We start from the raw sequence: 15005 nt of genomic DNA, 5'->3' as shown, positions 1-15005 counted from the left end.
TTACTTGACCATTTTATTTTTCTAGGAGCAGCTGAACATTCAAAACTGGGTACCACTGTAAGTCTTCAGCCAGTAGCATTGTGCAGAACCTTAAAAAGGAACTTAGGTGAGCAGAAAACATAGAAATAATTTCCTCAAGGCAATTACTTTCATTTTTTTTCTTCCTCTGTGAGGCATACAGACCCAACCATTTCCATAAGGACATGTAACTGATAAAATCCTGCACTACGTACTACAGAGCCATGATGAATTAATGGCAAATTGGTGATCTTTGGATTGATTGTTTTAGTTTTAAGAAGGGTAGATATGTATTTATATTTTTTTTAACCTGGTAATATGATGAGAGATAAAAAGTGCAGATGTAAAAAGCACAAAATTTAAAAAGTGATCTTTCATACACCAGACTTAGTGACATTTCATATGTGCATGGACTCACAGTGCCCACCGTTCCTTGGATTTTTTGCAAATATATTTTATTTGGAGAGATTTAAAGCCATTTTCACCTTGGTTTAATATGATTATTTCAAATTTTACCTGTGAAACATTCTATTGAGCCTAGCCTTTCACATTTTTTTCCCAGACAACTCCTTTTCTGATTTGCTGCACATCTATATCCAAGTCTGTAAATTAAGCAGACACTATGATAATGATTTCCTATTTCTTTGTATTCATGTTCAGATTTTATTCCATTTATTTTAACTCATTTTCATCCCTCTGTCAAATCAGATCTAGTGATTTCTTTGCCTCATTTCTTTTGTCTTTCAGAAGAGAAATTTTGATGTTACCTGGGGAATAAGTTTTCCAAAGTTCCTTTCCAAGTCTGAGGCCTACTCTCTTGGTATATGATTCAGCTGCAATACATTATTGGAACTTATTTTTGCACATCGGAAGAGTGAAGAACAGAAGTCTCATTGTGCCTCCGTGTTGCAAAGTTTAGGTCAAGACTGGTATGTCTGGATGTGTTCCTTCCATACTGTTTATTAAAAGACATATAGGAAAGTGTTAACTCACAGCCCCAAAGACATACAGTTGCACAGTACAGTACTTCACTTGCTAACAAGACGAGAGCAGTAGGACAACTTCAGGTGTAAATGGAAATTATGTTTATCTTCCTGAAGGTGAATTTTGCATCAGAGATGCTTTCTCAGCGCAGAGCTGGGTTTTTAGGCTTGACAACACATGTAGTATTTGCATATGGAGTTGCCAAAAGCTCACAGTAAAACATACATTGAAACAAATAAAATGTTATTTTATACAATTAGATGACACTTAAAGTTTGATCTTATATCTATACATCACTATTGGAAAGGAAACAAACAGGGCCTTGAGTGAACTGGTCTAGTGGGAAGTGTCCCTGCCCATGGCAGGGGAATTGGAACTAGATGATCTTAAGGTCCTTTCCAACCCAAACCATTCTATGATTCTATGATAAATAATCCCAGCAAAATCTACATAGCATCCCTTCCTATGCAGGGGATATAAAGCAGTAAGTGTTTATTTTCATGAGAAAATATGCATTTAAAAAATTGTTTCACCACATTACGAAGTTTAAGGAGAAAAAAAATATGCCCATAGGTGACTTCTGGCTAAGAACAAATCTGCATGTATTTCCAGAATGTCATGGTTTAAACCACGCAGCTGCTTGTCCACTACCCCTGCCTGCCCCCCCCCTCCCCCCCGGAGGGATGGGGAGGAGAATCAAAAGAATGTAACTCCCACGGGTTGAGAAAGAACAGTCCAGTAACTAAGGTATAACACAAACCACTGCTGCTACCACCAATAGTAATAATGATAAGGGAAATAACAAGGGAAGAGAATACAACCACTCGCCACCCCCTGACCGATACCCAGCCCGACCCGAGCAGTGATCTGGGCCTTCTGGGTAACTCCCCCACCAGTTTATATACTGGGCATGATGTGCTGTGGTATGGAATACCTCTTTGGTCAGTTTGGGTCAGGTGTCCTGTCTCTGCTTCCTCCCGGCTTCCCCTCCTCCCTGGCAGAGCATGAGGCTCAGAAAGTTCTTTGCCAGACTAAACATTACTGAGCAGCAACTAAAAACATTGGTGTTATCAGCATTGTTCCCAGGCTGAAAGTCAAAAACACAGCACTGCACCAGCTACTAAGGAGGAGAAAAAGGACTGCTAATGCTGAACCCAGGACACAGAAACACATGAACAGAAAAAAGGTAATCACCCAAAAAGTCAGTGTTGCTGACCAAAATCAAAAGGTTGGTGTGGTTCATAATCTGGTCGTACTGCAGCATATGTATTGAACTTGTACCTTTAAACAGACTTAATGAATTGGAATTTCAGCCATGAAAGTTCAACTTGAATTACTAATTATATTAAGAGTCAATTACATCTTTTTGTATTTTAAAATATAATAATTACCTTTAAATTAGTTGCATTTAAATTTTGAATAGTTTCTGGATATAAGAAGGACATTACTGGACATTTTAAGTTGCTTTCAAAATATTGTCATAGTCTTGTGTCCTGCATTTGAAATTTATTACTGTTTCAGAGTCAGTGCTTCCAAAGTACCAAGGGCCTTACTGGTTTTGTCATTGTTGTGGAATTACCATGGCTCCCAGTTAAGAAATCATTTTGGTAGAACCTACCTACATAACTACAGAAGGAATAGGTTACTTTTTCTGTAGTAGTCCCAGAATTTACAAAGTGTGTGTTTCCTTACCGACCTTTCCATTTTGGAGAGACTAGAAGACAGTATGCACTTCACAGTTGGGGTTTTTTCCTGCCTTGAAAATCAAACTGGGAAAAGAAAGAAAAACAAAACCAAACCCAAGCAAACAAAAAGCCCCAAACCACCAAAACCTTAAAACCTTCACTCCCTTCTAGAATCCTTTCCTAAATATTTTTTTTATAAATAACTAAAATGTCACATCTGTAAGCAGACACGCAGAATACGTGTGAATCATCATTTGCAGTGTTAGTCAACATCAGAATAGGGTTTAAAAATTAATACTTCAATTTACCTTCATTATCATTCTTTAATTATAACACCATACATATTATAGCACTGAATAAAAAAGATTCATTAGAGAAGCAAATAGATTTTATGATTTGAAAGAACGAAGATAAATTTCATTTCACCAAAATTTCTTTTATAGGCACAATTAAACCTGCGAGTACCAAGCTGGATATCACCTTACTGCTATCTGTAGTTCTCCCTCTCAACCCACACCAGCCCTCTCTCTACCTAAAGGGAAAAAAAAAAAAAAGCCCTGAGCACCTCAGTAAACGTTAGGAAAGAATAAAGGAAGACAACATGCTGTTCTGTATGGCAACTCATTAGCAGCTAATGAAGCAGAGAATAACAGCAGTCCAGAAGGAAACAGTATATGAGTCAGTTGAAAAAGGGCAGCAGATGAAGACAATTAATAGGTGTAATGAGCCAGCAGAGGAATTTTCAGGTTGCACCTTTGAATTCAGAGATAACTCCAGATGTTTTTCCCCATCTTCTCACGTAATGAAAGACATGGAGAAAAATAGCTTTTCTGGGGTTTGGGTTTGGTATTTTTTCCCTTTTTAACAGTTGAAGTTTTCTCACTCTTATTTCAAAGAGCCAACAGACCGGACCATCTCTAACTATGCTTTGTCACAATAAATCTTCAGAATTATTCTGAACAAGAATGAATGAAGATCACAAGCACTTAAAGTAATATTTTCTTCAGAGAATGAACCAACTTTCTCTTCTACAGGAGCTAATAGGAAGATAGAAGGCATGTGTAAGGATAGTATTTGGGCAGTAAGAGTAACTTGAAAAACTTTTCATGTAGGTTGATGTAGCTTTAAATTCAGCTTGATGTAACCACTAGCAATATCTATATTAGAGTTGCAAGATGAAATTCAGAAGTACATTTCTTAAATCCTTGGCTACACATGGGATATGAGATGTCTAAATTAGCGACAGGACATCTAGGCTCTCTGCAAGTGCTAAAATTTCCTTCCCAGATTTGTGGAACTACTGGGAATAAACAGGAAAAAACATAAGAGTCTCCTGTTTATCCAAGCTGTTCCAAAAGACCTCTTTGCACATTCAGACACAACCCCCCCCCCCGCATTTCTTTCAGCTAAGCCCCACACAGCCTCTCGCTCTTCCCCCCCCCCCCACCTCACCCCAGCAGGATAAGAATTGGAAGTGTAAAAGTGAGAAAACTTGTGGTCTGAGATAAGGACTGGTTAATAGGTAACACAAAAGCTGCACACACAAGCAAAGCAGAACAAGGAGTTCACTCAGCAATTCCCATGGGCAGACATTCAGCAATCCCTAGAAAAGCAGGGCTCCATCACACATAACAGTTACTCAGGAAGACAGAATGCCAGCATTCTGAATGGACACCCTCCCACCCCAAATCCACCCTAATCCCCCACCCTGCTTCTGTCCTTCTTTCTCAGCTTTACATGCTGAGCTTGACACCCTATAGCATGGGCTATCCCTGGAGTCAGTTGGAGTCAACTGTCACAGCTGTGTCCCCTCCGAACTCCCTGTGCACCCCCAGCCTCCTCACTGCAGGGGTGTGAGGAGAAGAAAAGGCCTTGACTCTGCACAAGCGCTGCTCAGCAATAACTAAAACATCCCTGTATGATCAACACTTTTAAATACAAATCCAGCACACAGCCCTACAGCAGCTACTAGGAAGAAAATTAGCTCTATCTCAGCCAAAACCAGCACAAGGAGGAAGTTTAAGTAAAGCTTTATTAAATTCCACACGATTTTCTCCCTCTCTTCCCTGAATAAAGACTAAATGTCTGCTTTTCCGTCATTCTACATACTATTTTCTTAAACCCAGCAACGGTAGAAAGAAGTGGCAGATATTCCTGATTCCTGCTAACTTTTCAAGTCATGTTTTTCTGTATTGGAGCCAGACATGCTATATGTGACATACTACAGCTGGCAAGTGATAGGATTTTCAGATTTAAAAACTGCCCGTCTGCTCACTACTTTAAGTATAACTCTTAGGCAAAATTAATTATATGCCTCTACATTATAACTTTTGCCTAATATTCCAAGGTAGTAGCCTGAAGACCATTCTCAGTGTAAAAATCCCAAATTGTGTGTTCAATTGCAAGTGCAACATAAACCTTAAAGGCAGCAATATAATAATTGCCATAAGCTTATCTTTATGTCAGCTTAGCATTTGCTGGGGAACAACTTAAAGAGTTATTTTTAGGCATTTAAACGGGCACATCTGGCATGGGGTGTTCATTAATGAAGTGTGTTAAAACTGGGAAGACATTGCTGATATCAACAGAGGATAACGTTATGATTCTGGAACATTTGGCCTGGTATTTTTACCCTGTTGCTTCGAACGCGTTAATAATGATGAATCAAAACCTGGCAGAATGCTCTTTTTGTAATACCAGCCATAACATTACAAACTTTCAAGGTGTCGACACAAATTTCTGTCTTCAAATGAAGTAAATTCAAGCATTCGGACATACTTCTAGAATGATATCTCACGCATAGATTGTATTTGTTGTCATGTACTGTTACAAAGATAGCCTGAAAATAATTAATTGCTAGACAACCCATTTTTAAAGCCAGTGACTGATGATATCAATTCTGATACGCTTTCCATAATAATAATTGTCTAAAATAAGCAGCATAATGTAGGCAAAACATGGCTTCAGCAAGCATCCTTTATTTTAAACTAGTTGGGTAAAAATCATGTACATAGAATTTTGATCACTAACCCGGCAGAAGTCTTGTTTATATGTTACTTCCAGAGAAGGTCTTTGAAGATGCATAATCCAGAAGAATATGCCCCAGCCTGTACTTTGTAGGGAAATTCATCTTCCTGCTTTGCCCTTTATTTCATGTTGTAGTAAAAACAATTGTTTTCCTTATGAGAACTCTGATAAAAAACGAGAAAAAAAAAACAAAAGAAGTACAATAAATATGCAAAAATTCAGTAGCATAAAGGATGATGCATTTATGGGAAAAAAATTATGCTGAACAATTAGAATCAGAGAATGGTTTCGGTTGGAAGGGATGTTAAAGATTACCTGGTTCCACCCCCCGCTATAGTGAAAACTTCCTAATTCCTACTGTATTTTCCTAAATCCTGACTTTGACTTAGTATGTTCTCTTCCATATTTCCCGTGTACCTTGGATAACATGGAAGCAAGTGACCCCAAAGAGCACTCTTTCCTCACTGTTCATAATTTGATGAGAGTTTCCTCCACGACATTACATGATGTGCAGACTTTACAGTATAAACTTAAGGCTTGCTGGCATAGGAGCATGATGAAACATGTCACTCCAAAATATACATCTTTAGTACCTGATCTTGTTAGACACCCAAATTTTCCATTCATAAGCAAGAACCCATTAAATCCTTTGATAGAAATTGGATTAAACACTGAGTATGCCCTAGAACTTATTAAAAAGTTTCTAAATTTATTTAAACATCTGAAAATATAACTTACTCAGCGTCACCCAGAAAGCAGAACATAAAGGGTCACAGTCTAGCATCCTTGACAAAACTACATGCTTCCTTACAGATAGAATGATTACAGGACCTTCTATCACTGGAGACATTTAAGAGCAAGTTAGATACTCTGCTCATTACTTAACAGTTTGGACTACAGCAGCAAGGTACCTGCAAACCAACAAGATCTATTTCAGGTACACTGCAAATGTTCTGGCTGTACATGAGCTTAAGAAATATGGGAAACCTTATTTTGATGCACTTAACCTGAAGAAAAATGAAGACAATTGAACTCTGTAGAGTAGCTATAGCCATGACTAGAAATTTCCCCTGGATATATATTTGTTCCCAAAATAATGCTGGGAACAATTTATACACAACCTTTCTTTTCCATGGAAGAAAATCACTCAGATGAATGTTCTTGAATTAACATATGTAGTACATGCTTCAAAGTATGAAACAGTTCATCACAGAAACCTAAGCATTTTACAGCACAGGTTTAAATAGCAGCAATCTTTCTGCCTCTTGCACTCGAATATAATGTCAGGACAGATGTATATAAAATACATCTAGTCACAGTAGTTGTCAGTGTGAGATTGAGTCCACACTCGTTTCACATTAAATATATACCCTAGCCTCATCCACACGTCACATATTTAATTCTATAGAATAGTGATTTATTTTCTTTTAAGATTAAAATTGTGGCAAGCCTTTGCATACTATGCAGAGGCACAGTAAATATCGTACATAGGTTGAGAGGAAGAAGGTCTGAGACACCAGAACAGCAGAAGGGATCTTTTTAATTTGCTAAGGTCCACCAGAGGATGTCCCTTGAAATTCCTTAGTAACAAGCAAGTTATTTCAGGTCTCTAGAGGAAATTGCTTAACTCATTTGCATGACATTTACTGCCATATTCACACTGAGAAATACACATTTAGTTGGAAGGGAATAATTCATTAAAGGGTATAAGGTAATTCTCAACTTCTAGAGATCTTATACAAAGGTCCAAATCCTGCCAATACTCAGGCAGAATATATATATATGTGTGTGTATATATATGCATATATACACATATATATATATACACACTAAGATCTGTGTTGTGGCCAACAGCAGCAAAGATACTGGCTGTGTCTGATACTTCTGCATCCAGTGCTGAAGTTTTTCAACTGAAATAGATATTGACCACTGCTTGGCTGTAGTGTGGATGACATGCTCCCAAGAAGGTCTGGCAAAGAGAGGTAAGACTTCATGCCAACAGCAGGAGAGGTTCACACACATGAAGAAACTTCCCTACAAAGCAAAATCCAGATTCCTCAGTAGTAAAACAAGTAGGATCAGTTTAATCGTGTGATCAACAGTGGTCCAGACTTTGGGCAAGTCCACAAAAAGAGGCAAACTGAGGGACCAAGACACTTGAGACAAAAGCCCACAGCATATGCCGGAATATAGTTTTAAACTGTGCTTGCAACGGTAACACTTCGAGACAGTCTAGATATCATTGCTGCATAAACACTAGAGCAGAAAGGCTAAGCACAGTGTGATACTTAGGAAGTTAGGAATTAATATCTTTTGTCTTAACCATCAGAGTAGTCACCTCGGTAAAGCCATTTGTAAAGTTTTATTGTTTTCTTAAAATATCTATTTTTGAAGCTGCTGTGCACTGTTGAGTACCTGGCCTTTTTGACAACTTAACCACTCTCTTTGAGTTCCCAAACAGAAAAGAAGTCCTGTTTCAGGAATCAGTCAGATACTTAAAGGAACAGAACATCTGTGAACACCTAAATGGATGTTTTGCTGCAGTGCAGCCTGTCACATTGGGAGAGCTTGTTCAAGTCAGTTTGCTATGACTGATGTATGGCTTGTTGATAAAGTAAACGTGTCTAATGTTTACCTACCACTGGAAGAGGAGGTTGTTGACTGCTCTTCCCTTGCGTTTTAACTGGAAATTGATTTACTCTGTAGTTAACAGAAAAGAGGCTGTTGTTTGTGCCACTAAGGACTTCTGATCCCATGGCTTTATCACAGCTAGTCTCAAAATAGCCTGCAAAAGATGCATCTAGTACCTTGCATGTGCAATTGACAGCATTAAGATCTAAGCAGCTCTTTTCTTACAGTGGAGCAGACACCTTGTACTTTTAGATCCTTACTAGCTTTCTAAGGTTATACATAAGCCAGAGTGACTAAATTGGGTTTACAGGACAATAAACTTCAGGAATGTCAAACAGGGTGTTGTCTGGCAACATTTGTTAGTTCAAATGCTGCTAACAGACTTAGTCCCATTTCTTCCCTACCTTTTGAAAACAATATAGTTAAAACAAACAAACCAAATTCAAAAAAAGAAATAGCTTTGTGACTGCATGCCAAGATTTTAGTCATTCACTTTCTGCCCACAGAGACAAAGCCAACCTTGTAAATAACCAGGCTCTAATCCAAAGCCAGAAATCAAGACTCATCTCATGAAATTTCTTTCCCCCAAAAATGTGACAGACTGTTCATGACGGTGTGCACTGGAGATCAGGATTTCTCTGAAGCCTTTTTTTCCCCCCTCTGGAAAGGGTTCTGCATTTTCAAATGAGCCCAGACCAATAGTGCTGTCTTTAGAAAGCTCGTGTTTTCTTTCACAAGCTTCCACATACTCTAGCTGGAACTGCTTTTGTGTGTATAATCTTATAAAAACAATGATGCTAACACTGTCTATAATTCAAACAATTAAGCCACTGCAATGAGCAAAGTATAATGACTCTGTGTGTTAAATCATATTTGCAGTTTGGGTACTGTCCTGCATAATGTATATGAATGGTGCAATGTTTTGTCTGCCATAAATAGCAGCTTTTACTTTCTTTGTGAGATTCTACTATATCAGCCATGCACTAGGATAAACAACACACCATAAAAGAGCAGAAGGCACAGTTAAGATAGAATCATTATGCAAATAGGTTATGGCATGCTTTATATGAGAACAGCTTCCCTAAAGAGACCTAATGGGATGACTGACCTATAAAGCATTTAATTTGTTGTTAGCATTTCATTTAATTGTCTTTCAGTTCCTCTAGGAATAAAACTTTTAATTGTAAAAACTTCTAATGACATAATGGTTGATTTCTCTTTCTGTAACTAACAGGTTCCTCTCATAGTAAAAATGGCTTGCTGTAATTTCCAACTGTACCTTTTAAATTCTGGTATAATTTTGGTGAAAAAGGCAGGATGTCACACTTCAGCTGACAAAACTCTATTAAATGAATGTTATTCTAGAAATGTTAATGAGAGGCATGTTGAAGAAAGACTATATATCTTGATATACAGGTATACAGCAGATGATCAATTTTTCTTACTTTTGACCTTTGAGTGTTAGACTCGGGATCCATAGTCCTACCAGAATTGATTAGTGTGTGAAGGTTACATACAATGGGGGGTAAATAGCATACATAAATAAATCTTCATTTTCTTTAGCCAACTACTAAAGGAGATTTAAAATCATTAAAAAAAACCCAATGGCACCCCCCATCAAATCTAAGTAAAGGGATGATATATATATCATATATAATATGAAATGTATTGGTTAATTCAACAAAGCCTTTAGATATGTTTACAATGATAAGCTGATTTTTTTCATAGGCAAATTTTATGTCTCCAAAGGCAGGCCTGGAGGTCCTCTTAGGATATGATAAAGTAAAAGGTCATTACTGTTGGGAATCTGATTTCAAAGTTTGGGCTTTTTTTGGATGAGTGTCGTGGTTTAAGCCCAGCTGGTAACTCAGAACCACACAGCTGCTCTCTCACTCCCTCCACCACAACAATGAGCAATAGGATGGTGGACATAATTTGAGTTAAGCCAGTATACTTTTCTGATTGAGTCAAAAATACTGGGACTTCCTTCAGAGAAATGAGGAAGGAAACATCTTTTAGCCGACACATCAGTACTTGAGGTATCCAAGTGAAATGGAACCAGCTGCAGTGCCTCCCTGTGCTCTGGAAAAAAGAAAAATTCATTGCAAGAAAAAAGCCAACATTGGAATAAGTTACAGAGAATTGGTGGAATCTCCCTCATGGAAATATTCTAGCCTCAGCTTGACAGGGATAACCTTTCAACAGAAGGTTGGACCAGATGGTCTCCAATCCCAACCTAAAGTTTTCTATGATTCTACAAATGTCTGCTATGCTGCTGTGACATTCCTTCCTAACCAGCCTTTTCTAAAAAGTTCAAATCTTGCCTGAAATTGATAATTCATTTTGCAACCATTTATCACGTTATTTTTTTTTTTTTAATAAAAAAACCTTCTTTTCTACAAATTGAACACATGAAACTTCTACAGTCATTAGTAAAATGTGTCTATGGGCCAAGTCTGCTGAAGAGGTATGACAAAGACAAGAACTGCTAACCAGCTATGGATTTGTGATGGATATATTTCAGTTCTTGCTCCGGAAGATAGTAAACCTAAACACAAACGTAGAGAGCAACATATTTTGAAAGGTCAGAGCAAAAGATTTCAATTCCAATCTCAATCAAGAAAAAAAAAAAAAATTACTGTTTTTATAAAGGCTCTTCCAAATTCTGAAGTACTGCACTCAAATGAAAAGACACATTTTTAGTGGGGATAGAAATACACATGATTCCAGAAAGAAAACGTTCAGTATTCTGTTCGCATTCTTCTCCAGGAAGCTGCAGAGCTCATGCATTTTCATTTAGATTCTTCCATCTTAACCTTTCTTCATGTCATTGCACCCTTAAGCAAAAGTGTATAGTGTATATTATTTTATCCATTAATTTCCCCATTTCCAACATTACTATGCCTCCAAATGATTCATTGTGGATAATTCTGAATTATTTTGTTCACTGTAATGCCATGCTCAACAAGCAATTCAAAGTAATCAAATAAAAAAGAAAAAGTCTAAACCACAGAAATATCTAAGGTTTATAGAAACACAGAATCATAGAATAGTTAGGGTTGGAAAGGATCTTAAGATCATCTAGTTCCAGCCCGCCTGCCATGGACAGGGACACCTCACACTAAACCATGTCACCCAAGGCTTCGTCCAACCTGGTCTTGAACACTGCCAGGGATGGAGCATTCACAACCTCCCTGGGCAACCTATTCCAGTGCCTCACCACCCTAACAGTAAAGAATTCCCTCCTTATCATCCCACTATGCTTTAAACACATGAATGATTAAAAAAACCCCACAAACCCACCCACTTTTGAATCCTACAAACCCTGTCCACATTCTGGAATTATGTTGCTTTCAGAGACGCACACTAAAAACACACCCATTGCTGTATATGAGCTAATTGACAAGACTAATTTAAGAAAGATGAGCTAAATGGAATTGAAAGGAAGAGACATTGAACTGATGATGGAGAGAAATTTAGAGTTCCCAACAATGGGTGAAAATGGGTAAAATTACTTGGAGGTGATACCAAAAGCACTAAGAGGCCTCAACATGTGACAGATGCAACTGCAAATTCTTGTAACATTTCTGGATTCCAAGTGCTGAGAACAGAGCAATTCCTGGAGTAATTTTCTGGAAGTAATTGTAAAGGAATCAGAGTGAACAAAAACAACAGGAAGGATTGCTAACACAGCTGAAGAGCGACAATAAATATTTCTGTTTCTTTTTTATACTGCTTCGAGAATGTAACATTTGAGATAATTTTAACTAGAACTGTAGATTCACTAAAATTTTATGAAATGTGGTGTTTAGGACAGTTACTGTTTAACTGCAAACCTGCCAATTTTTACTTGTGGCACTGTAAACACAATGACTTAGTAAGCACTGGAGGGTAACCATTACTGATGTCAATTATAACATTAAAATGATATATTCTGTTTTTCACATTCACAGAAAGAGAAAAGATTAGCTGATTAAGCAGATCATGGAGAAAGTAGAAGAGATGTTTACAAAAATGCATTTGTATCCCGTAGGAATGTGCTGACTCAATGCTGTCCACAGAGATTTAACGTTATCAAAGATATTTTGGTCCTTAAACAGTTTATATTATAGAACCTTATGCAATTCACAGTGAAATGAGCAGGTACTCACACTTGTTTAAGTCCTCTAATTTAGAAGTTTTTCCTCAGAAAGAAACTAAACTCAGCTCTGCACAGATTAATGCTCCTGAATTGATTTGTATTCAAGTCCCTTAGTAAAGGAGCTGCTAAGTGTTCCCGCATCACATGCGTGTTAGCCCTTACGGTTTTTAACTATAACAAATCCAAAGTAGATTTTCCAAACTTATTACTATTAGGGCAGTTTTTCATTTCACAACAACTTCCTTTTAGATTTATGTCCTTTAAAATGGATTTGTCCTCTACTAATCATAGATGTTTGGAAACCTCTCTAATTGCTTTCCCCATGATTGCCATGTCTACGATCCCCTCAGATAACACTGTTTATTTCAACTAAAATATCTATAATGTTGCAAAAAACCCCAAATGGCCCAGTTTTGCCTGCAAAATTTAGCACAATCCTAATTTCACTTTCACAGCTTTAAAAAAGTGATAGTTTCCAAGTTCGTATCACTTGTGTTCAAGCAAAGGAAAGGACAGTGAGACTGAGAACTAAGCTTCTTTCCAGGTCACTGAATGATTATATTATAGTCTGAATTATTTCTTGCTAGTCAAGATTATCCACTGAATTATTTCCATAGCTTGATATTTTAGTCTGTATATTATTTGTTAAAAGTTAACCAGAATGAATGTTTCATAACACAACAGGACCTTGCATTGTGTGTCAACAAAGAGTGCCCAAACTGTACGGCATTTGTTTTCATTTGGGAAGAAACAGATCTCTTGTGTAGTAACTGTAACAGCTTCTTCACCAAGACATTCCTCTTAGGATCTCATTTAAGACAGCGTAATGAGCTCACAAGGAACTCCAGCTCCTATAAAATCAAACCCAACTGACATATGTAAACTGCATTTCTTTGGGATTTGCACTCCAAGATCAACACACAAATTTCCTGTTGAATGAACAAAATACACTAACTGACAAATTTCAGTCACTGCTCCTAGCAGATATCTAGAATAGACTATTAGGATGAACAGCGTGGACTGTTTGAAAAGCAGCAGTGAAGTAACGCTACAATCAAAACACAGATGTGTCATGCCTCCCCATGCCATATCAGTTTTAAAATTTCACCTCATGGAAGTTTATGCATAAACTACATGCAACCACCAGTCCACTGGATCATTTTTTTTTTACATCTTCCCCTAAGCAGTGCTCTCATAAACAACTTGGAAACCTGCCATTCATCCATGGTATTTTATACATAATTACAGGAGCACAGTTTCAGTCACAATCTCTAAACATATGGAAAATAAGAGTTTACAAAGGGAAAGAATTGCAGCATCAGTCCTGCAGGTCTTAAATTTACAGGCTTCAGGAGATGTTTAGGCTGCAGCCTTTCGGAGATACATAGTTAGTGCCTTATGAAAGAATTATCCTGTGATCAAGGCTTCTTGAGTCATTAATATAAGAAGAGCTATCACTATCACTAAAACCTACAAATCTACAAAATACTTACCATGAAGTGCTATCATTATTAAATAGATCCTTCCTTCTTTGTTGCTATTATTACTGATTATTCCATTTTGAAGTGAAGGGACAGACATTCTTCATAGTCTGAGTACTCCACTTACAAGAGGATGCAGACGCTTTGTACAAACACAAACATGTCTGTATCTTATTTAAATCATGCAGAGAATGAATAAAGACTACATTAATGGCAAACAAAGTTTAGACTAACATGGTCCGAATAACTCATCAAAAAAAGTCAAATGCCTTGGCAGGAGTTTATTAATTAAATTAATTAAATTACATTTTGTTTTGCTGGCAAGGTACTGTATGAAGTTAACATGAAAACCCAGGCTTCAGAACAAATATTGCTAGAATCTGCTTATAACAGGTTAAACTGTAAGGTTGCATTTCTGTGATTCTAAAGGAAAATCAGCTCTGACTCTCAGCTGCAGCCAGTATGTGTAGCACTATTAAGGGCCCATAAAATAAATCACAAAATTTATTTTCTCTATTAGAAGAATGTAAAATGAAATGTTAACTTTCAGTCTTTTTCATATTAACTCAGTGTATGGAAGAAGAATCAAAAAGCATGTAAGAACTGGAACTTCCTTGCCATATTCTGCTTTTAAGAAAGGAGAAGAAATAATAAAGGAGAAAATGTTAAAAGCCAAATACTACTTTAACGGTTTGAAGATGAAAGGTTTAATAGATTTCTGTGGTTTTCCAAGTGTGGTTTAGCATTTACAGAAGACTGAAATTTTTTTATAACTCAGGCTGAAATTTTGTACTCTATGGATGCAGTTAAAAATATAAATTAATAACCTGAAATTCAAGCCAAACATTTTGAAATCCAGTCATGTCTGAGTAGCAAATGAATTCACAAGACTAACTTTTAGGTTCTGCTTTTGAGTATTCCCACATTCCAATGAACAAAAAAAGGAGCATACCCCTTTTAGCACGTTTTGAAAGTCTGTATTTATAAATACAGTGGGGCTTTCATATTCTACTCTATAGAAAGGTTACAGTGGTGTAC

The 15005-nt window shown here is 37.1% G+C and overlaps 1 long non-coding RNA gene across 1 annotated transcript in view; it reads right to left on the bottom strand.

Moving 5' to 3' along the window:
• Positions 1 to 15005, bottom strand: part of LOC134168129 (uncharacterized) — a 213490-nt gene that overhangs the window by 41160 nt on the left and 157325 nt on the right. Inside the window, exon 2 of the long non-coding RNA XR_009966443.1 lies at positions 5718 to 5878. This is a non-coding gene — a long non-coding RNA (uncharacterized LOC134168129). The remainder of the gene's footprint in view (positions 1 to 5717; positions 5879 to 15005) is intronic.

The sequence above is a fragment of the Pezoporus occidentalis genome, unplaced genomic scaffold (genome assembly GCF_034315485.1).
Source record: "Pezoporus occidentalis ecotype Australia unplaced genomic scaffold, CSIRO_AGI_Poc_V1 ctg30, whole genome shotgun sequence".
In the NCBI taxonomy this organism is placed as follows: Eukaryota; Metazoa; Chordata; class Aves; order Psittaciformes; family Psittacidae; genus Pezoporus; species Pezoporus occidentalis.
The sequence above is the reverse complement of the archived record's forward strand: the minus strand, read 5'-3'. Positions and strand labels throughout refer to the sequence as shown.